At 27.0% G+C, this 26,133-nt stretch overlaps 1 protein-coding gene across 3 annotated transcripts in view; it reads left to right on the plus strand.

The window, feature by feature from the left end:
• Sh (Potassium voltage-gated channel protein Shaker) overlaps nucleotides 1–26,133 on the plus strand; it is a 344,440-nt gene that overhangs the window by 244,520 nt on the left and 73,787 nt on the right. The window lies entirely within an intron of this gene.

Raw genomic sequence — 26,133 nt, forward strand, 5'->3', positions numbered from 1 at the left:
AACACATAATGTTACTTATAATAAATCACGTTTTAAAATAAATTTAAATTACATCTAAGCCACAGGGTTCTTCTTATCGAGTCGAGAAGAAGCTGATGCCAGCTACCCTCGATTTTTCTGGCGTCACGACCCTCGTTTATCTGACGTAAGAATTATACCGATATTAATCACGTTTTAACGTAGGGAATATTTTTTAATTAAATTTTACACGACCACCCGTCTGTTCACAAGATTGTAGATACATGTCGATGTTTTGTTGTTGTTCGTAAGCTATGTTTCATACGATTTTTTTAACTACAATAATAATGGAAATGAATGCCACGTACACGACCTACATTTTCCACTCCATAATCACAAGCTCTTTCTACGGCATTTTACATAAAGCTCTTATTATGTTATGCTCCAGCACTTTAATTTCTTACCAACGAGTAATAGATTATTAATGATAAAAACACAAGTTCACTTGAATTTGTTATTATTACTATATGCAGACGTTTAAAAAAATGTTCTGATTTGTCGCATCTATATTGCGAAGAGATATTTTATTTTTTTGTAAAGCTTGAATTGCAATAGACTTTAGCTTTATGCATTATAACAGGATAAACACAAGCAACGACTAGTAAATTTATTTATTTATTTCAATTAAATTATCAAGTAAAATAATACATTGGAACGCGTTCCTTATAATAAAACTAAGCATCTTGAAAGATTATTCACAGACGTTGTTTAAGTATAGAAAGAGGACTTCCACTTGCTCTCAAAAGTAAAGTTTCTATAGCCAAAACTAGGGCATCCAAATACACATGGCTCGGTTCTCGGATATTTTTCCATTACTCAACCGGGTACCCGGTTCAGTTCCGGATAATTTTTATCTACTAATACATATTTTTATATTTAAAATTAAAAAAATTGATATTCGTATTTTGCTTCAATAATATTTAATTAAAAAATAAGTAATATTAAAATAGAAAATTAAAGCCGATTTATTGTAATTGTTAATATTTAATTTAATCGAAATATTTATGCACACACAAAAAAGCAAAAAATAGTATACATTTATATTTTGCCACGTATATTTCTTTATATACATTGCATTACATACATAAGACTTTTTTAAATTTCACAGTCAAATTTATTAAAATGTTAATTTATCATTGCTGTTTTTTTTTTTTTAAAGTAATATTTTAAAAATGTGTTTCATATATCATAGAACTTCGAGTTTTTGATTGCAACAGAAAAATTATTATTAAATCGAATTTATAATTAATATTAATTCATTAATATTAATAATATATAAATATATATATATTTTTTTTTTAATAATGGCTATAGACACTGAAAATTTTATAAATATGGTTATCTGATTTAATTTTATTTAAATAATAGATTTAAAAGTTAAATGGTTTAAGAAGTATGGATGTATAATTATTGAAACAAAACTTTTCAATTTACCGCATGTAATTTTTATAAAGTGGTATTTAAGAAAAATTTAATTTTAGTCATAATATATCAATTTGAAAGTCCACCGACAAGATTTAATTTTCTGATGAAACTAAAGTAAGATGAATAAAAATAGCAAATAAATATTTCAGAAGCACTCTTGTTTTGTTTTTTGTCTATGAGTTGGGTTAATTTTAATATATGATTTTGCTTATCGTAAAAACACGTGAAATGGCTCACCCGTCCCAATATATTGATCACAGCAAAAAGATGTTTCTATTGTGAGTCAAAGGATTTCCAGAAACTTTATGAAGTGCTGGTTATTATCAACTCTCGCGTATTATATACTTGAAAGCATCAGAAAAAATAATAAAAAAATTATAATTTTCTATATATAATTATCTAATTCTATAAGCGGAATTTGCTCTTTTTTATATTTTAAAAGTGAAAGATAAATATTTGTTATTATTTCTCAATCGATTATAAATATTAATTACTTAATCAAATAATTTATTATGTGTAATTTAAATCAAAATTTCATTGGAATATTTGAAACAAATCTGTTCACATCTCTTGCTAGAGAGCTATCCATAAACCGATTGATAACAAGCGATAAATTATAATAATAATAATAATACAACCTTTTATTCAATTTTAAGCAAATACTTTTTGTTAAACGCAAATGTTTTAGAATGCCGATACGAATGTGTCATAAAAGTACATAGTTTTTTTACAATTTACAAAAATATATTGCATAGTAATAAAGTAAAAAAAACATGAAATAAAAAATATTAAAAGTATACAACTTGGACCAGCTCTTCGTAGCTGACATATATAAATGTGCAATTCCAGCAAATTAAAAAATTATAAGAAGAAAACTTGCATTTATAGCTGCATATTTTTGTCAATAATAAATAACAGTAAGAGCAGATAGCGTAGGTTGCACCCTTGAGGAACCCTTAAATAATTAATAAATAAATAGTTTGACACCAGACTGAATTTATGTCAGTGACATATATTTTGTTAATTTTAAACTTCCGTTACAAACATGAAATTTTATTTTTTGTTAAATTGCTTGTAAACATCACCATTTAGTTTACAAAATATAGTATTTTGGAAAAATACGTCTAATGGTTAAAAAAAAGTGTTAATCTGTTATGGAAAGGTCAGGAGAAAATTGGGTGTCAGGCATTATTTACAATGCTAATTTTTTTTTAAATATTAGGTATCGCATTATCATGGAGAAATATCACTAATATCAGATATCGTATGGATAATTTTCTATACATGGTTACAACTTTCCTACAATATGTTTCTTTAAAATTTCTTTGCTATTGAACCATTGCTTTAATCTCTAATTATCGTCGAGAATACATTTTGTATCTTATGTAATACTTCCCTATTATTTTCAAGACGCAAAAAAGAACGAACTTCAAAAGTTAGAATGGCACCTATTAATCTATTTTTTGACCTTTTCTATGACACTTAAATGTCGTGAAACGGTTGCAAAGGAAAGTCTGCTGCGAGTATCCGAACAGTTGTCTGTAGATTAACTTCGATAGTGTTTGTCAATATTTTTTATTAACAACAGATGGAGATCTTTCATGGGCGCATTTTCATGGTTAATATCACAAGTTAAAAAATTCTGTGACTAATAGTACCTTCGCCAAATCCCAAATTGACATTTTTTGTGGCATGTGCGGTATTATGTTTTAATTCACAAAAAATTTTTTATTGACTCTACTTCATAGAAGAAAATAAAAAAAATACAAGTCTTGACTGCAAAAATTAAAAAAAAAGCAAATAATGTATAAACTAAATAAAAAATATAGTACAACAAAGTATAGTATAGTAAATATATTTTTATTTAAAGCTAATCCAATGCTCTAATATGTAATTTGTGCGGCAGCGTCTTTTCTGATTTATTAAGCATATACAATATTGCTGCACAATAATAATAATAAAAATCTTACAAAATATGGTAATTTTTTGTGTTTAAATGAAGCTGTGTACATAATTTATAATATTTGTGTATGCTTTAAATTGTATATATGTTACCACCGGATGTTTGCTGTAAACGAATCTGTCTTCGTGGTATTATTTTCAGTTTACACGACAAGTGCAAGTTGCGATTCTTTTTAAGGTTTCGCACAGCGGGAAATCAATGAAGTAATCTGAAAGCTCAAGCATGAGTGGAATGACTCGTTAAGTCCCTTCTGCCTAGGGGGTGGTTAGGAGGTGAAGAACGATGCGCTCTTGAACGACCTCTTGTATACGATGGATCCTTGCCGGCGCGGCGGGATTCAATATTGCTCGTTCATTCATATACAGTATTTTTTATATTTATAATAAGAATTTATTAATAAATTTTTATTAAACATTTTAGATTTATTCATATAATAAAATATTATAAATCAACTAAAAATGTTAATAAAGTAATTTATAGCTTAATCTTGCTCTATTATCTAATATTCCAGACTCCAGAATTGTTTTGTGAACTTTGAATATAAATTTTATGCGAATGCTACAAGTTCGAAACATAAATGGAGAAATATATTACAGGCAATAAAAAACTCAATTATTCACATTTAATGGCATTTTTCTTAAAACTAATAAATTTGTAATTAAATACCAAGAAAAACAATCACATTTCAAAGCCGTAAACATTCAAAAAGAAAAATACCACAAAATTAAGTAATAATTTAATTGTCAGCGAAATAAAAAAAAATATTTTAATGAAATTCGCATATTTTTTACCATGTTCTTTATATTCTCAGAATATTGTTAGATTTCATGCTGCCTGTATATTGCCAAAAATTGTCAGTTTTTGTGCTATAGATAAACAAAAGGGCACATATCTATGTTGTACCAGATAAAAGCGAAATAAAATTAAAGAGCGTCGTTTAAACGTTCACTAGGCGGTCGGAATATAATAGTGCCGATTCAGACCGCGCGCTTGTTGGTCATTAACCATATTTTTGGCATTAACCGACGTATATACAGTAATAACTTAATGACTAATAATATATTATTACATACATATATGTATATTTTTTAGTATGTTTTTTTTATATTATCTTCGACTAGTTCTCTTTGACATTTTTTGGTACAGCTTATATTTTCTTCTCTTTATCAGATGAAAAATACTTGTCAAATTTACCTGTGTCTTTAAAGAGACATCGCAACACATTGAAAATAAAGTAACACAATTATATAAAAATAGAAGATGTTGCTATATTGAAAGTGAAAAAGAAATTATTATTTAATTACAAAAATCTAAATTTTTGTGTCATATTTATATATAATATAAGGTCCAAATTTAAATTGGCACATTTAACATGAGCTTAATTTTCCTGACAATTTAATTTTATCCACACAACAACTACCAAAAAATAGAATTTTGTATGCAATTTTTTTATACATATATTATAAAAAAAACATTAATTGGTACTTTTTCTTAAATGGAGAAAAACAGCTTTGTTTTAGATACACTTTGTTTTAGATACACATCTGAAATATAGTTTACAAAAATATTTAGTTAATTAACATGGTTTTATTGGATTTTATAATAAAAATTATTTTTTCGATATTTTAATGGATACCTAAAATATTGAAAGTTCAATATTCGGATATAATAATATTTGCTCAGGTGTCTCAAAAAAACTTAATTTATTTTTCAATGATGTTTTAACGCATTGCTATTTATCATAATATGTTTAAATATTATTCAAGAAAGCCTTTATACGTTCTGAAAATATAGTTAATCAATTTGCATATTCGTGAAGTTTCCAATCAGCTTTTAAAGTTAAAAACTGATTATCAAATTTGTATACTTTATTTTTATACTTTAGTTCACATTCGCAAACTTTTTTTAATAATACTGTGGTTTATATGATTTTTTCTATATTAATTTTCTTTTCAATATATTAGAGTTATTTGTATTTTGAAAAATACTACTTCAAGTTTAATATATTTTAAACTCGCATATTTGCCAATCTACATCGATTTTCAATATAAAAACGTGGCTTAATAATACTTTATTTTTGTATCGATTATATATAATAAATTATAAAATTAACATATAAGTGATTCAGATATACATTTAGTTCAAAGTGAAGCTTTATTTTATATTACATAAGTTTTTCTCTCGTTAATTTAAAATCTTGTTTAATATTGTGATGGTATTGTAATTTCATATTACACTACTTCTTACTTTATTCATTTTTATCACTGTAAACAATCTAAAAATATTATATAAATAGCTTGATTTATTACAGATCTTATCATAAATATATGTATTATTTGAGTGCAATATGTAATCGCTCACTTACTAGTTTCATAAATTTTTTCAACATGTATGCTTTTATTGAAACGAATCGATCATATCGAATATGGTAAGTTTCATAACCCACTGAGAATTATGAATGATATATATACTGATTTTGAAAGCTCGTCAAGGGTCAAACCTGAGCCCTCTGCTCTTATCATTATTTATTAATAACACAAATACAAGTTTTATTTTGTATGCCAATGAGTTTAAACTGCTAATTTGCATTTGATTCGTTGTGGACTTTTTCTCTCTACAGAATGATTTAGATTGTATACTGTTCCATAAGAAATTATGGGTCTGTGCCAGATGTTTGTAAACATAAATGCTTTCGTGAAAGCTTTTAATAGAGGTCGGAAGTATTTGAATTGCAAAAAAAATGTTTTGGATTTTTTCAACCAATCGGGCTTATATTTGCTTTGGTTATCGAAGAACTACACTGTTAATTATATAAAAGCGACCGCTACACGTGGGAATCAGCAGATTTCAAAAATGTATCAGGACTTTCACAGAGTTACGATATAAAATGTGTGCTATAAAAATGTAACGATCCGTCAGTTCACAGCATTATTAAATCGAGATCTATAATTTGGAGGTACTGTCGACAATAAAATTATTCTCGAGGAATTCCAGTTTTGGGTTCCGTGGCGTTTTTGAGTCTCGATTGTTTTTTTTTATGTCCGTTATATCCAGGAAATTCGCACTAGTCGACTCACTTGATTTTATTTTTTAATTTTTAAATGATTTTTTTTGTCCTGAAACATTTGGATAACCTGCAAGGTCACAATTAAAAATAATATTTAAACACTATATACCCAATGTAATATATTGAGTTAATGCAAAATCATCCTGTGTGTAATGAAGCAGTGTCGGAGTTTTGAGATCGATCAACACACTGCACTTATGTTTTAGATTGGTGCTTGGCTGCTTTACAAAATTCTTTAGAAAGCGTTTCATTGTCTTCCATGCGTTCCGACAATTAGCCAACGACTCTATCGCTACGATCGTCTTTTGTGACCCCATCGATTCGCCACTCTATGAAACTTCCTCGAATGTGTATCTGCTCAATTCAAATGAAACTATTTCGAACAAAAGGTAAGCTGCAAATATAAAATCTGCATCAACAGCATATAATGCCATTACAATACTCAACGATTCCAAATATCAATGCAAACACCAAAAAAATATTTATTTTTAAATCATTTTGTATAACTTACATATGTTTAATTTGCCGTTAATATTCTGAAAGTTTTGGTAACTTTTCTATATTTATACGAAATAGTGCAACGGCATTGTAAGATTGTTTTTAATCATGTAAATATTTCAAAAATTATTCTGTAAAAGTTTTTGAGATTTAATAAAAATATTATAAATTAAAAAAATACTTAAAATAGGAATGCAATTATAGACTATTTCTATGTGCAGTTCTTTTACAAATATTTAGTAGATATAAATGCTTTTAACCTTATAGCTACTGAAAGGTAATCTTTTTGTCTTTGAGCTTTATGAAAGGTGTGGCTCTATGACAAAGCATATAAAATGATATATTACTATTTTAGTTTTTCGTATTTCGATTTAGTTCACTTTATAAAATTGGCTTTGTGATATATATAAATTTAGAAACGTAATACGATGAACTTAAAGATTGTAGCTATATTTGTCTTTGATATTTATGATGCAATTCGAGTAATACGTCCAAACATATCGTGATAGATGAAGAATAAAAAGACATAATTGTATATATATATATTAAAAAATAAAATAAATTATGCTAGTATTTTGCTATAAATAAAATTATCATACTTTTAAAATAGCCGAGAAATAAAAAGGTATATATATATAAATAATTTTGTTAACCTACCTTATACTAAGCTTATACTTTGTTTTATTGTTATTGTTCTACTCTTAATGTTAAAAATATACCTGTAGTTAATATCTACATAAAACAGTTTTTCTGGTATATATCACTAAAAATAAACATATATGTAAAGTATTTATCAGATTAAAGTTCAAGCGCCGTGAAATAAAAATCAAGAACGTCGCTTAAACGTTCACTAAGCAGTTGTAAAAGAATAGTGCCGATTCCGACCGCGCGCTTTTTGGCTATTAATATATGCAGTGACCAATATTTTAATATTACATATACATTTTTATATATCATCTTCGACTTGTTCTCTTTGGAGTGACCAGTAGTATTCAAGCATCAAATTAACTTTTCATTTTCTTTAAAAACAGTGATTTTTATTTTGCGTTTTAATAAAAAAAATCAAGATTTTAATTCTTAAAATAGGTATAACTTAAGAAACCTTATAATACAAATACGAATAACTGTACTGTAAATTAATATTTTAATATTTCGCGTATCGTGGCCCTAAACCTTTATTCAGAATAATATCTAACGCTTTTACGAATATTTTACAAACCAAACCTTATTTGTTGTGGTTGTAAATAATTAATTTTCATACTTTATACTATTTCTTTCATTTTTATAAACAAAAACACAGAAATATTTTGTAAATCACATTTTTAAACTCACTTAAAAAGTATTGTAATTTTTTATATATTATCAAACACAGGCTTGTGCATAAATATGGGGCACTTCAAAAAAGGTGTTGTATCTTTAAAAAATCGTGAAAATATAAATAAAAAACCAACTAAGGTTGTTTAAAGTTTATTTTTAATATTTATTAGGCCCTCCTTTAGCTATAATTACAGCTGCAACTCTTTTTGGCATACTGTCAATTTTCTCCATTCCAACTGCAATTTTTCTTGCAGCATAATTTTGGGTTTGCAATTGTGTTGAGCAACCTAATTTTTCCTATAAATGCTTAACAGAATTTAGGTAACCATTTGCGGCAAACCCTTTGACACAAACTAGCTCCTGATTTTTAGCAAATATGGCATGGAACATTTTCTTGCTGAAATTGTATAATAGCGTAATGTGTTTAGAATTTTTTTTCCAGTAAGAATCTATTACAATGGATTCCAACATTGAAATATAAATGTTACTATTCATACATGCCTCGCAAGTGTACAAGTTTCCTACCCCTGCTGCTGCCATGCATACCCAGAACATAACGCTTCCGCCACTATATTTGACTTTGGGTACTATCCAATCATTAAGATATTCTTGTCCGACTCTTTGACGCACGTGTTCTATTCCAAAGGTCCCAAAAACTTTTAAAAATGTTCAAAAAAGTAGGATTATTTAAAAAAAAATATTTTTTCAAAATTTTTTGAATAAATTAAGTTTTTAATATTTTTTTATAATAACCAATTTTAGTTAAAAATAACTTAAAATTACTCGCCGTATCTTCAGATGTCTAATCTCGATGTTCTCAGGCCCAAAATATAGTATTATCTATGTATATAATATAATGTAAATTTATAATACTAGAAACTGTCATGAATTTAACACCGTAAATTTGTGGCTATTTCAAGTAGAGCTATAAAAATATTGAGAATTAAAAAAAAGTTGTGTTACTGCATATTTTTTGCTTCAGACAAGAATTAAAATTGGTAGATTTTTTTACAAAAATCTAAATATAAAAATGAAAGGAAAGAAATTTTTTTTTCACATAATCCGATAAAAATGTAGGTACGTCGAATTAATAAAAAAAATACCTGAAACCTATAATTTTATAATATATTAAATTCATAAATAAAGCATATCTTGTAAATTAATGCAATAGTATAAAAAAAATATTTACTACTCAAATAAATTTTTTTTCACTTACAAATTGAATCAAAAATTAATTTAGTAACAATAAAAAATATAAGTATATGCATTATATATAATACAAACAGGTAAATTAAGAATTTTCATTAGTTATCTTCAAAAAATAGAAAAACACATATCTATTAGTAGTATTAATTTGCAGTGCCACACCTTGAATATTTTTTTATACATATTAAAAAAAATATCATTAATAATAATTTCTAATCGGTTAATAATAATATTGTTTATTATTATAATATTATTTATTAAAAGGTATAAAAATATGTCAGATTAGGACTGACACAATTTTTTGCAAATAAAAGTATATTTAAAAATAAAGCTCCTTTATTTAAGCTTAGCAACGCCTCGGTGCTGGCGCCCCAGGCGATCGCAAACACAGATTGTATTGCTGATTAACTATGCAGTTTTAATCCTTGTACTTTGCAAAATAAACATATACATATGTTAATCGGGGTCTTACAGTGTATTTAACTACCCTTAAACATTTTTAAGTTAGGAAAAAAGTTAATAATTGTAAGCGTTTGCGATCTAACTAATGTCAAATTATAAAATCATTCGGGAAAATGGTGGTTCAAATATTTCAATCATACTCAAAATTCGATGATATTCTACTGAAAAGGCTAATTGAACCAGACTCTCGACAAATTATTAAAGAATTATCTAACGATCTGTAAATATTCTAACGCCACACAAATTATCCTCGAATAAAAGTAAATAAACACATGTACTCGTTGTCAAGACAAATTAATTGTAGATAAATATAAAAAGTAGATAGTTTATGACAATATTAAACGAGTATTTTTTATAATGGCCTTTGCTTGCATTTTTGCAGTTCAATTTGTTTTAAATTGTTCATACCTAGTAAAACCATTAACGCGGAGGTTTATTATACAAGGAAGTTCTATCACACCCTCCATATTCCTCAGATATCGCTCCATCAGATTATTACTTATTCATGTCTATGAAATAAACATTAAGAGATGAACGATTTAATAATGAGAATGTATAAAAAATATTTTTTAAATTATCAGAGGGCCAAAATTTTGATCCCGGGATTTCGGTATTGCAATTAGTCGATCCCGGGACCAGTCCCGGGATAATTTTCATGTTATTTTATCTATAAAAATAATTTAAAATGAATAATACAATATATTTTTACATCTGTTTTTTATAACGTACAATGTATAAAGTACGTCTAATTTTAGTCTTGGACTTAAAATAGAAAATAATATAATAAAAATAAAAAAGGGAAGGTCTTATATATTTATTTGAGAAGAAAAAAATGAGCTTTTGACAATGTATGTACATAGGTATGTACATTCATAGACACAATTAATTGAAAACATTATTTTGAATAAAACTCACGAAGTAACATCAAAGCATCAAGTGTTTTATCATTTAGCCTTGATCTGATTTTGGTTCCTAAGCAGCCTGCTGCTGAAAAAGCACGTTCAGACTCACAGCCTCAAAGATTGACAGATGACACGTGCAACTTGCGCAAGTTTGTACACGAAATATAACGATGTTGTCAATAATAATTCGATTGTGCTTGATAAATCAACCAATCCGAAAAATTCGGAATTATGTTTTATAATCCCGGGACTCATCGGGTATTGAAAATCGTTCGGGATCCCGGGATCCCGGGATTCGGGATCCCGGGATTGGAATCCCTAGGTACAACCATAATTATACTGTCAGATTATTTGGATAAAAATAGTACATGCATTTTTCTAGCTGTTTTAAATATCCAGAATTCTTAGATTACCAACGCCTTGGATTTCTGTGCGTGGTTCTAATTTAACTAGCCTTCAGTTGGTCGATATCAACTGAAGAACGTTTACGACCTTCTTCATCTTCAAGGTTATCGTATCCAATGCGAAATTTTTAAGCCACGATTGCACCATACGTTCCTTACAATAGTACGCATAACAAAAACGTTGTTTATTTTTAATTAGTTTCTTTTGAACTCATCCCTCATTATTAAAACCTAATTATAATATAGTAAATACATTATTGCATCATAAGTGCAAGTCGATAAAAAATTCTTCTTTGATATTTCATTCTCTTCGAATTAAATTAAGACTGAAATGTTACACAAACCATTCGTAAAAATAACAGTTTATAAATGGTTTAATCGCTTTAAAAACTATTATTTCCGCCTAAGTGATAGCTCTAGTTTGGACGTCCATTTAAAAGCTCTTTTCTGTAAGAACAAATGGCAAATAACACAGGAATCAGCAAACGAAATCGTAAAATTGAAATTAATATAATAAATTTTGTTTGAATAAATTGTTTCTTGCAAATACTTTATATCTAATGGGTATTTTATATTAAACATACAGGGCAGTTAAATATATTAATAAATATTTTAAAAATAAAAATACATTATTCCACTTTTCATTTTTCATTTTCTTTAAAAAATTTAATATAAAACATACATGCCACAGCGTGAACGCAGGGAACACGCAAAATTATTTAAAAATTAACTTTATTTATTTAAGCTTATAAATTTTATTTTATTTTTATTAAATCAATAAAAATTTTAAAAATATTATTTTAATCTTAGAATACATACTGTTTGCTATTTCGGCAGCTATACTCCTGCCATAGTCATGAAATTTCAGCAACTGTCGCTCTCGTCCATGACCTTGTCATATATTGACGCGCTTGCGGTGGGTCAAGATTAATGACATTAATTAATTGTCCATTTGCAGGGGCCTAGTCATTTGTGTCCGTGCTAATGTGATTTTTTAAATGTGTGATAATTAGGACGGTGACAATTTTATGTTATTTTGTCGCTCGTATAGACTCCAAAATCAGAAGCAAAGATCTGATAATCGCGTTTGTTCATTGCGATATTTTTTTGGATTTTTGTTATAGCCGAATATTGTTTTAATTAAGACCATAAAATTGACTTTGGCCCAAAAAGCGAAACACAGGAATTATATTAATATTTTCCGATTAATATTTAATATTTCAAAAAAAAAACAATGGAATGAACAAAAAATGTAGTTTTTCATTTATTTTAATGTGCATTGTTTACTTGGTTACGTGTCTATCAAAATCCAAATCCTAACAGAAAAATTAAATTCTTAAAGACATTTCACCGGTTTCTACCATATTTTACCGTGCCCGTGCTGTCGATCCACCATAAAGACTATCGGACAAGCTGAAAATTAATCAGCCAGTAAAAATAAAAGGTGGCGAGAAATATGTGAGAAGAAAATGTCGCGTGTGTACTGTACATGGAATAAGGAAAAATACGGCATACATGTGCAGAAGTTGTGAAATTGTTTTTATGCGTATCACTCAAAAATAAATAATATTGAATAAGATAAAAAAAAGTGTAAATAATAATAATAAATATAACAGTGTCTATAAGTGTAATTATGAAAATTAATGTGCTATGAAAATAATTAAAAAAAAGAATATTGAAATAGATAAAAAAGTGTAAATAATAATAATGAATATAAATAAGATACAGTGTATTTAAGAGTAATTATGAAAATAGATTAAAAAAATATTATTGAAATAGATAAAAAAAAGTGTAAATAATAATAATGAATATAAATAAGATACAGTGTATTTAAGTGTAATTATGAAAATAGATTAAAAAAATAATATTGAAATAGATAAAAAAAGTGTAAATAATAATAATAAATATAAATAAAATACAGTGCTTATAAGTGTAATTATGAAAATAAATGTGTTCGTGATAGTTATACATAGAAAATGTACGCCGAAAAATTTGGTGAGTGCAAATTATATTATACTATAAACGGGTATTTTACATAAATCGTTCCCACAAAAAATTATAGAAGCATTTAAACATACATATTATTAAATTATAAAAGAACTGGTTTGTAACCATCGGAACCATTTTCAATTTACGCGAAATATGAGGAATAAAAAAACATATTTATTCGTACATGATTATATTCCTCAGATATTCTTTTAAGCGCAATATTATTTTTTTTCTCAAATATTTTACTTAATGACAATAAACTAATATAGCGATAATTTATCTGAATTTTAGCTTTTTTCCTCTGGTTCCTTATCTGTGAATCAATGCAGTTTTCCAAATGATGAGGAAATATCAAAATAACAAACACTCGTAAATTAATGGACGCTATTTTTTGGAACTTATTTGATTACTGTGTTATCTAATTTATCTATATATATACCGTAACGTTTTTACTTTTAAATTTTGCAACAATATACAAAATTTTAGGTAGAAAAACTTTGTTATAAAATGTACTATCAACCGCGGATGTTTCGATTTATTTTGATTGGATTGATTTTATGTTTACCTAGCCAAACAGTTTTGATCCTAAAATATATTTCTGTTCAAGGAGTGTAACATAAAATTGTATTTATTAGATGAAATAAACAAATATGGTTCGTACGTTTCATTACAAAATTCACATGCCCCAAAAAGGTGGCAAACCCTTGTATTGCGACGCAATGGAATAAGACGACTCTTTTTACAAAAAGTTGCATAATATAATTGTTTATTTGATATGCAGAAATAGTGTACTACTATCTCTCATTATCACGATGGCATCCTAGTATTATTTAATTAAATTAAATGCAAGGTGCAGACTCTTCTTCATTCAAGACTCGTACACGAGTCCACGGACGCTAAGCTGTTAAGAACCGTTACTGAACCTATTTGATTAAGAGGGATTATTTGAGTAAACTAATTCATATTTTATTCCTTTCGAAATATTTTACGGTTTGCATTTGAATTGATTAAAAAATATTTTTATATAACACAACACAATGTTTTCAAATTTATATAATCTGCTAGATTTATAATTTATTTTGACATATAAATTTTGGTTGTAGCTAATAAGGAAACATACAAATTTAGGGTTAAAATGACTTGAACCGTTTTCAAAATAAATTGAACGTATTAAAATTGACTTTACACAATAAAAAAAAATTTCATTCAAAAGAAAATTTTGTTAAGCCATGATAATTAACATTTTTAATAATGCTTACAGCATATATTTATTGTTCTTGCTATATTATATTCCACCAATTTATCATATTCATGATAAATTGGTGGAATATAATATAGCAAGTCTGTCATATCTTTAATTTTTTCTTGTTATTGATCTGCTGGTAGAGTACAGTGGAAGTAAGGAAATTATTTCGTATATTTTCGGTCTTCTTCTTTTGGGTGAAAGGTCTAAAATATGGAAGTCTGTATTATCATCAAAAGTTTTATAAAACATCTTATATGTGACAATTTTTAAAACGCATACATTGTATTTTTAGCCAACAAGCAGATACCCCGACGGTATTTTTGGTTCTTCTTGTTATCAATTATTTTAATTCTTTGGTCGAAATAAAATCCTTTTGCATCATTCTTTCAACTGAAAATGACTTATTTACAACAGTCTCTTATTAACTCATAATAATGTTCAGAGATGTATAAGTAATTCGTATTTTTTTTGCTCGTTTCTATCAAGCTGAAATAACGATCATTTGGCACAAACGAATGTCCTGATAATAAAAATTTGTGATCTACAATGTTAATATTATTATTAGGAGATTGAACTATTTTTAACCATCTTAGTGCCATTTTGATGTTACGATTTTGGAACTACGCTGAACAAGCATCGCTGTAAGCTATTACGTGTTTATGGGTAGTCACATTTTCATAATGCTTATACACAAGGCGACTTCTTGTGAACTTCTTAAAATTATAGACTCATTCCATACATACATTTTAACCATATTATTGTGAAATTATGGCAACCTAAGTTATAGACATACATATTTCACTTATAATAAGTAACCGAAACGGAAATTTTGGGATACGGATGCGCTTTTTATGAATCAAATGAAAATCTTTTGCTTTTTGCAGATCATCTTTTAGACATTCCCTTGCTTGCTTAACGTTTTTTAAATATAAATAATGTATTCGTGTAAGATCAAATTTTTCTACTTCATTGCTGAATGCATCAATTTTTAATTTCAATAAATCACATTTTTGGCGTGTATCTTTACAAGAAGAATGAAAGCTTAAGTTGAACTTAGTTTTAAATATCACTTATTTAATATTTTCCCTACATTTCTCTACATAAAGGACATACATTTTTTTAATATCTAAATCAAAGATTAAATTTTTTCGATCTGGAGTGTGATAATATTTGGTATAATGTCTTTCATTTTCTGGGAAAATTAAAATGTGTTCTTTTATAACAGTACTTTTATCCTTAACGGTTTTCCGAGATGATCCGGGCATTTTCTACCTCCGGTAGAAATTTTAAAAGTATCTAAAAAAAATTCTTACAGTGTTTAAAAAATATTCAAAACTTGCTTTTCTCATCGATTTTTCACTAGTTTTGGGACGTCTTTGTTTTATCATTTGCTTATGGATTGTATATTTTAAAAATAAATTTTGCATAGAAAAATTTTTTAATATACAAAATTGTTCAAAATTAGATTTTCTTTCTTCATATTTAAAGAGATCCAAACATTTTTTTGAGCAGAAGCAATCCTTATTTTTAAAAACCTTATCTTTAACAATTTTGAAAGTTTTTGTAGTGTATTCCTTGCCGGTAATTCTCTTCAACTTTCTGACGTTTTGTGTATAGTTATGTTTATTTCTTGTTGTATTTTATTTTCATATTCTCTGGCTCCGTGTCTGGGGCTTTTGTATTTTTATAAAAAATGCTTACAGAGGAATCTTAGTGAGATTCATCAGAAGACGATAACTGTCTTGTTTGTTTCCATTTTTTTGACATGCTATTTAAATTTAGCGGTGGTATGTCAATAAACCGCATAAAAATAAGTTTATCAATATAGATATTAATTACCTGAGTCACTATCTGATGACATAATGGAAAATCAAATTCAGGTTTGCAAGTACAACAGAGGTAAACAACAACGATACAAGCACTGCGTCACGGAAGCTAACACGCAGCAAACTGACTTATCCACTATCAAAATAAACGTTGTAATAACGCGTCAAATTTTTCACACCTAAATTTTACATTATATTATATTAATTTAAAACAGTGTCAGACGAAATAATTATTAAACTCATTTTTTTCGATTTGTTGACTTTGACCACTTTCATAATTATAGAGTCAGTTGCTTATTCGGGTATGTTATATTATGGATTCCGATTTAAAATGCTGCAAACGAAAGTGTCATAAAGGACACGAATAACTGACGGATCGGAGTAAAACGCGTTCCGCATAACAAAGCCGAGCATCTTGAATAATATATCGTAGACGTCATTTACTTGTAGAGATCCTCCTCTTACTATCAAAAGCGATATTTAGTAGAAGATTCTCTAGCAGGAACGTTTTCATAGAGATTGTAAGAATAATCAAATTGTGAACATGATCGTGAAAATGACATAAATTGGCACTTTCCGACCCATCTTCATGGAGAGCAGATTGAATGTATCTAAATGATTTTAAATAATCTGCATATGTTATGTATGTAATAGTTTGTACATTGACAGTTCAGTTATCTGAAAAAAAAGCAATTGCCATCGAATCAGATGATCGACACGAGGGAAAGCGTGCATATTAGTCGTAATTGTAGTGCCGCCCTCGGTCATGCGACAGTTGCGCTGACCGGTACGTTCCGGCCGCGACGGCCGGGACGCGCGGACACGTGGTCGACTCCTTCGCCACCGGCGGTCTTATGCTGCATCGGGATGCGGAGGACCAGAGAAGGAATTACGGTGGGCGCTGGTTTTTGGGCGGCGAGCGGGGTGGGCGGTACTGCAGTAGGCGTTGCGCGCGCCGCGGCCCGGGGCCAGTCGCCGCCCAAACGCGCGTGCGGTCGCAACGGCCGCCCACGGTACCGGTACCCATCGTCGCGCAAATCGATCGCAAGCACGCGGCACGGGGAACGCGGGCGGGACGCGCGTGGAAGCGCCACGCGCCTCCCAGCATCGCGCGCGCCCTTATCACCACTCTCCCGATACGCGCGCCGCCTCTTGTATATCGATCCACTGCAGATCCGCCGGCCGACAGTTGACGGCAACATCCTGACGCTGATAACACAGCGCGCGACCCGTAACACGCAGTGTCTTGCGTCAATAACAAATCATAACCCGAAAAATTACACACACAACACATACAATTATATTTAAATCGCAACCCTCTACAATCGATTATCAATATAAATTCCTTAGATCAAATCAAAACTTATCATAAACACAAAAACATTCTTCTCCAAATCAAGTTAATTAATTCGCACAGAACTTAAAATCAAAAGTGACTACTGTTTTATTTTTAATTATGCAGTATACACGAACGCATGTAAACATTCACAATAAATAGTATATTTTATGAATAAAATAAGATTTTTAGATGCTATGATTACATAACGCCCAAAATCGACAGCGTTATATTAGAAAGCATGCTCCTTAACATTTCAGAATATATTATTATTTCTTCTATATTTTTAAATATACAAATAAATATTTATATATGTTCAAATTGACTTTAAAACAGTGTATTAGATAAAAAAAACTGCTCAAATAAAAAAGTATGTATGATGAATATATTAATAAGCTATTACATACATATCTTAAATAAGTAAGAAACTTTACTTAATTTTACATCTTTAACTGACACTGATGTAATATATAATAGATAAACTTTTAAAAATCGATTATAATATTTTTAAACAGTTCTTATCTAATAACAATGAGATCTTAAATAAAAAAATAGCTTCAACCCATTCAATTGCAAAGTATATAAATATTATTTTTAATTGTAAATTTCATTAACAATATAAGATCGTACTTTAGATACGTAGATTATATAATATAACATATATTTAAAAAGTTAGTTGCTTTATTATTTTTAATATACTCATTATCAATATATTTTATTTAAAATAATTTAATATTCAACTATGACAGGATACGTGAGTATAAATCAGAACATATTAAGCAAAATCCATTTTTTTTAAACAGCAAAAAATCTTGAATAAAAAATATAATTGTACCTTAGATACTGATTATATAACGTTTTATCAGAAAGTAAGTTTCTTTATGTTTAATTTGAATCATATTTCTTTTAAGAGTACTTTAGAACAAATAAACTAATACCTATTTCATTATAACATAATAAAATTATATGTTTTAAAAAAAATTCTCGAATACGAGTTTTTATATAAGTCATTAATCTGCTACAAATTAACTATTTATATATGCTTAATTAAAAGTTGAATTAAATATATTAACAATCTATTATCAAAATTTATTAATAATAGAGCAGTGTATGTGTTGAATTTAATAATTATATTTTACATCCGATATATGTATATACCATTTTTTTTATTTAAATTTCTCCATACATAATTTGCTATTTAATACAATTTTATATTCTAAGATTTTTTTCCCATACTAAATATTAATATATTCTGCCTAAAAAAAGTAATTTGTATTTTTCAGACGGTTCTATATTTTTAACTTTATATATGAAAAAAAGTATATAATGCGATTATATATAAAGAGGATTATTTCTATTTTGTGTATGTTTATGTGCGAATGTGTTACTATATTTATATATTATATAGAAATACAACAACCTTCTTATCACTTATATATTTAAACAGTATGCCTTTTACTAACACATACATTAAAAATATATAGTCAAGTAAACCAGTATTATTATTTCTTCAGATCATACACATTCAATTAAATATTATACCTTAATATTACACTTTATCGTAATTTTATTTTATAAGCAAATTTATTCTTCTAATTTATAAATTTATAATCCTTAAAACCGTAAAAAATATTTTACGTGCAGTATTAATATAACCGGCAATGGCGAAGTGGATGCTTTTGATATTGAACGAAAAGTTCTTGGTTCGATTTCAGTCGATAACGAAATACTAATATTTTAAATGCACATACCTTATTTGCAAACATTTTCATATCATTACATAATTATAAAGCAATTGTCATTGAAATATCAATAAAATAATTGTAATTATGTACAAATGCTTTTTTTTAATAATATCTGATCCTTTACACTTATCCTATCAACAAATCCAGTGCAGAAGAAACGCGAAATCTATATCTGTATAGAGTCAATGATAAAAATATTAAGAAAAAGAAAAATATATTTTACCTTCATAATGTTCTATTAATTTATTTTTTGCTAAGTTAAAATACGTTTAATTATTTTAAGACTTACAACACCGCACATCAGTAATATTTCCACGTTTTGAATTTTTTACATTACAAATTGACAAACGTGTAAATTGGTGGCCGTATCTGTGACACAGAATTGTGTTAAATTTTTCCAGTATTTTCCGATCATACTAATTTTCCAAAGTATACTAATTCGCAAGAATTTAAATACGTATATAGACAATATAAAAAAAATAGTCTGTTTAGATAAAAGAAAAATATATTAAACAATATTGTGAGCAAAAAAAAAATATGGCCGTAAAATATATTTTTTTATTTTTAATTCTGAATAAAAGCATATATTTGTTCAAAATTACAGTAAAATATATCATTATTGTTTTTTAAAAAAATTTTACATGAATTATTCATTTTTTCAAAAAAATTTGTGATCAAAATTACGTTTTAGAGAATTAATAATAATGATTTTTAATTATGTAAAACTTAAAATACAAATTAATAGAATTTATTTAGTATTTTTAAATTCCTACATATATATGTTATGCAGTATATATTAAAATTGAAACAGTATTGCATAATTTTACAACTTAAACTCGATTTAACCCAATGATTACTTCACTTAAAATTATTTTACCTAGCAATTTACAATGTAAATGTATATATGTGTATATATAAATACATGTTTATAAAAATCACTAAAGACAATATCTAGTAAATTATATAACATTATTCTGAAACGTAATTCATGCATAAATTGCTTACAAAGGCATTGAATACATATTTATGAAATTCCCACAGTAAAATACTTTGCTACAGTGCCAACAGTAGAATATAACTAAAATACGAAATTAGTGCCTTGTAATAGAATGGCAAAATTTAATGATATACTATTATAGCTATACATAGAGACATTTCAACTACTAAGAAATATAATTACCTACACTTTAAAAAATATGCAAATATTTGTATTGCATTATTGATTTTTTTAGTATTTATATAATAATTTAATAATTGCTTTTAGAAAAATATCTTTTAATAATTTAGAAAAACATATAAAATGTGCATCTACAAAAAAAATACATTTTATTACTATTTTTAAATATATTAAAAACGAAAACTATATAATATTGCAATAAATTATTATTGAATTTAGTATAGTTAATCTATAAATATTTATTCCAAATAGTATAAATATGTATTTAAAAGTGACATAATAAATATTCAATTAATTCAACGTACTCATGACAATTTGGAAAAACTTCTAGTGTAAATCAATACTTATACATTTTGTATTAATTGACTAAAGCCTAAAAAAATATTGCTTTTATCAAAATAATTTTAATACTTTGATTGGATTTTACTCTATAATTTATAGCAAGTTTTATAATAGTTTGAAAACGTTCATTATTGTAATTCTGATCGTCCAATATATTTTTTCTGAACGTATGCAATTTATATTCTATCCATTTAATATTTATTCTGATAATTATGCCAGGCTGTTAATAAAATTCTGACCGAGATTTGCTTTTCATTCTGACTTAAAGTTGATTAAATTCTGATCATTTAATTTGTCGCCATATTAAAATGCTTTTAATTTAAAAAATAGTGCTTAATAATTAAATTGAAAAACTGTAAATATATATATATATATATATATATATATATATATATATATATATATATATATATATATATATATATATATATATATATATATATATATATATATATATATATATATATATATATATATATATATATATATATATATATATATATATATATATATATATATATATATATATATATATATATATATATATATATATATATATATATATATATATATATATATATATATATATATATATATATATATATATATATATATATATATATATATATATATATATATATATATATATATATATATATATATGATAATAAATAAAGGAGTAAACAAGGTATTACTTTAATTGATAATATGTACAAAATATGTATGTATATATTTTTTTTAAATATTATAGTAAAATCAAAATTAGCTTGAAAGTATAATTTGACAATTTAGAGTTTAAAACTAATATTTTTTTAATATTATTATTAGATATTTTTTTTTAACATTCCAAAAATAGCTTTTATCTATTTTTTACCTATTTTTTTAATTCTACAACTATGATTTAATTTTACCTTATAGCCTATTTTTAAATAGTTGTTTTATCTAATAAATTAAAAATTGACAATTTTGTTTTAAATTTTCCATTTAATATTACATTTTATAAGATTGTTTCAAAATTTATTTTGTTGCTTAAATACATCTTAATAAAATTCTTTATAATTTTTTCATATAGTAATATTTTATATATATTATATATCAAAAAGTAAATGGCTCAATCCAAAGTAGCTCTAATGAATAATTTTACACTTGAGTTTAAAAACCTATTTTTTTAATAAAAAAAATGTATTTAAAATCAAGCGTTTATTGCTTTATATTATAATTTATTACCAACCATTACATTTTAAATGTTAATATCACGCAATAATAAATAATATTTTATTCTCACCTGATTCCAATTTGAATGTCGCTAATAATACAAGACAGGTTGCGACGTCGCCGTCGTCATCGGTGTTATTGTTTGTGTTCTCTGATCCGCAATAGATTTCGCTATCAGCTGGACTCAAATCTATGTCGCGACCTATCCCAGACTGAAGCGCGCACTTACACCGATGCAACCTTCGCCGGTGCAACAAACGCGCCACTTCTGCGCAATGCATCCCCCGCGCAATGCTAAACTTTCCGGGCGGCGGTGCCCCCTCGCGATCGATATAGCTGCTCGCCATTGCTGTATGACACTTATTTACGAATATTTGTGAATATAATAATAAATAAATAAATCTGAATTGAAAATAAACTCTGTGCAATAAAACCGACTTATCCCTAGGCCCTTCAATATAATCTAAATTGAATATTTAATTTTACATACGCATATTTGTATATAAATATTTTTAAATTGCATATGCACATTTTAAATCTGAATATGCCTATAAAAATAGACTTGACTCATTTTTTATTTTATTTTCGAATACAACCAATTATTATTATATATTATATTATTATATTCGTATTCACCACAGTAAAACATAACAAATACGTTCGTAAAAATATGTGTTCAGATGACCAGTGTAATACATTGAGCTAAATTGCATTAAAAATTGAATCGAATCGATATGGTGCAGTTTGAGAAGCGCTGGCCGCTTGCAAACACCCGTCCCGCGTCCAGAAAGCCTCATTGCGCTTTCGTCGTTCGACTTGTTCGCAATGACTGCAAAATGCGCCGTTAAACAACCTGCTGGATAATGTTAGTTAAATTTAACTGTACTAGTTAAATGTGTTTTGATTTGATTTTAAATGTTTTATCGTGCACTTTTTTATTTGAATGCTGTGTGTTTTATATATATTTTTATCAACAAACCCTTAACATAACACATACACATATATTATACATGTACACAAATTATCATATGCAGTGTTTCGTATATACAAGAGAGCATGTTATATCACTCATTGTTCACCATCTTATTGTTATTATTTTTCCCAGTGCATCAATCGCAACTTAATTATTGTTAAATGTTGGACGTGTAAAATGCCTAAGATCCCTCATTTCTACCTCAGTCACCATCATTGCACTCTCGGTGTCAGCTCATTTCATACTTTCAGTGTGTATATAATAAGGATATATATTATATAAGTGTGTTGTGGGCAAGTGATCAGTGATACATATCAAATGTTTAGCCATAGCAAAGAGTTCGATAGTGTCCAAAGTGCAACTGGCTATTTTATTGCTTTTTACTAGGTATATATAAGCTATGTTTTACATATTATTTGAGAGCACCTTTTCAAATAATTTATTACTTTTAAGTGCAATAATAATTACACAGATTGTGCTGGCGCGTTTAAAAATCTGACGTGTACTTATCAATTGTAACAATAAATTATATTTTAAACGGGAAAACTACATTTAAAAGTAGCATGAATGTGCAATATATTTTTTGTGGATAAAAATCAATCATTTAATATATTTTTAAACGTAAAAAAAAAATATTTTCAGGAGTGAAAAATCGATTGGCGCGATTGTTAAAAACATGCACTAATGTTTTTATAAATATATGTGCAAATATGTATTTTTTTTATTAAAACTTAATTATTTAATATAATTTTTAACATAATAAATAATCTTTTCAGCAGTAAATATTCGATTGGCGCGATTGTTAAAAATTTATACTGTTTTTTTTTATATATGATATTTTAATCACATGGCACATTTAAAACTATCCTGAACGTGCAAATATTTTCTGTTGATAAAACTCTAATTTCCTACATGTGATATTTTAATTATTATAAAATATTTCATCAATAAAAAAATCCTAATTGTGCAAATTTATATTTGGTTCATATAACACAATTATTTATTAGTACATATAATATTTTTAGCAGTATTGGCGCGTTTATTAAAAACTTACACTGATTTTTATATATGATATTTTAATCGAGTAAAATAGAGTGGCACATTAAAAGTATCCTGAATATTTTTTGTTGATAAAACTCTATCTTCAGCAGTGAAAAATCGATTGACGCATTTGTTCAATAAAAAATTCTAATTGTGCAAATTTATTGTTCATATAACACAATTATTTATTAGTATATTTATATGTGATAAAAAATATTTTTAGCAGTGAAATATCGACTGGCGCGTTTGTTTAAAAAATACACTAATTTTTCTATTGATTCAAGATTTTTTAAATATGTGTTAAATAAAATGCATTTTTTTGCTTTTTTAATTTTTTTCATTTTTTTAAAGCTGCAAATTAAGCAAATATTGCTGAAAATATTTGAGTTATATGATTCTGGTATTCTTTACAATATTCACAAAATATTTTAATTTTATAAATTTGATATGTTTTATATATAATATTAAAAGGACAGTATTAGTACGAAATTTTTTCATGAATTTTTTAATGCAAAAAAATATTTATTGTGCTATGTTTAATATTATTTTTTATTTAATTTAACGCCTTATTTATTGTTGTTTATTTTAGTCACCTTTTATTATGTACATATTTATCCACAAAGTAAAAATATAAATTGAGTGACGTGACATTCTAACGTAGATCATTAAAAATTCGAGTGCAAAGTGCAATCTGACATATTGAAACGCAGCCCACATTATTAAGAGATGTCAGTTAATAGTCAGTTTCATTAGTGAAAATATGATCTAATATTTTATTTTTTAAAACTAAATTTAGCTAATCTATCGGATCATATCATGTTGAAAAATTAAAATAAATATTTTTTAATATACTTTGATTTTAGACTAGTGTCTCACTACTTAGTTAGAAGTTGTTGATCTAATTTTCAATAAATAAATAAATTTAAATACCGAAAATAAAATAAAAAGAGCAATCTGGATTTTGAATAATTTTGTGACTGTTTCGGTAGCAGTGATCCTTGTCTTAAATTAGCATAATGTTGCAACATCATATTTATTATAAATAAAATAAATGTGCCATGTTAATATAACTTTCATATATCAAACATATGTCGCTTCACATTAAGTTCCAAACTCGTTAAAACAAAGTTTGCAAGTGAAAATGTGAAACGTACTTATCACAATAGCAACTGATATTCTAGAAAATATTCTTACGGGAATTTCTATATCAAACATTCACTTTTCTTGCTGGCGTTGCAAGAGACTGAATTAAAGCAATAAAAATTACATACACGCTCACATATGCGAATGCACATGGGATGGCACATCTGTAAGTTCAATGTAATTGGCACGGCTGCAATTAAAAAATGGAGCACGAAATAGTTGCACTTTTTAAGTTATTATATTAATTGTTTCCAATTATGTGTAATAGTTTTATGAAGAATTGTTTCTCTTCTATAGGAACATATGATTATAAAATATCATAACATTTCTATTTATGGCAATTAATCGTTTGATTAGGGAAATGAAATAATATTCTATATAGGATTGCGAATTATATTACCTGAACTCTGTATTATTTTCTGGTTAACTAGTACATGCTTATTGCGAAGTACAGGTGGCTGAATTCGATCTATAAATCATTGTTTGATAAACGTGATCTTTATTGGTGACCCCAACCCCGCTAATACTCTAATCTTGACATCATGTTACACCTCGCGCTCGATTCAGATTATCTGCGGTCGTAGGCGCTTAACGAACGACACACTTCCTCTAAACGCCCACGGCCGATACGGCCCTGTGTTTTCGGCGCGCGTGTGTGTACTTAGACGGTGTGTTAATTAGGCTGAACCGCCGCATAAATCTAAATTTACACGTTCATAATTCAAAATCTAGTTATTCCGGAGCCGAGCGAAAATTTTGACGTCAAGATCCGATCTTGATATCCAGCAGTCGATTAGTTTGAAAACTCAACAAGTACATAGTAGAGCAAGTGAGCAAT

The sequence above is a fragment of the Plectrocnemia conspersa genome, unplaced genomic scaffold (genome assembly GCF_051122295.1).
Source record: "Plectrocnemia conspersa isolate PC_06_02 unplaced genomic scaffold, ASM5112229v1 ptg000005l, whole genome shotgun sequence".
Taxonomy (NCBI): Eukaryota; Metazoa; Arthropoda; class Insecta; order Trichoptera; family Polycentropodidae; genus Plectrocnemia; species Plectrocnemia conspersa.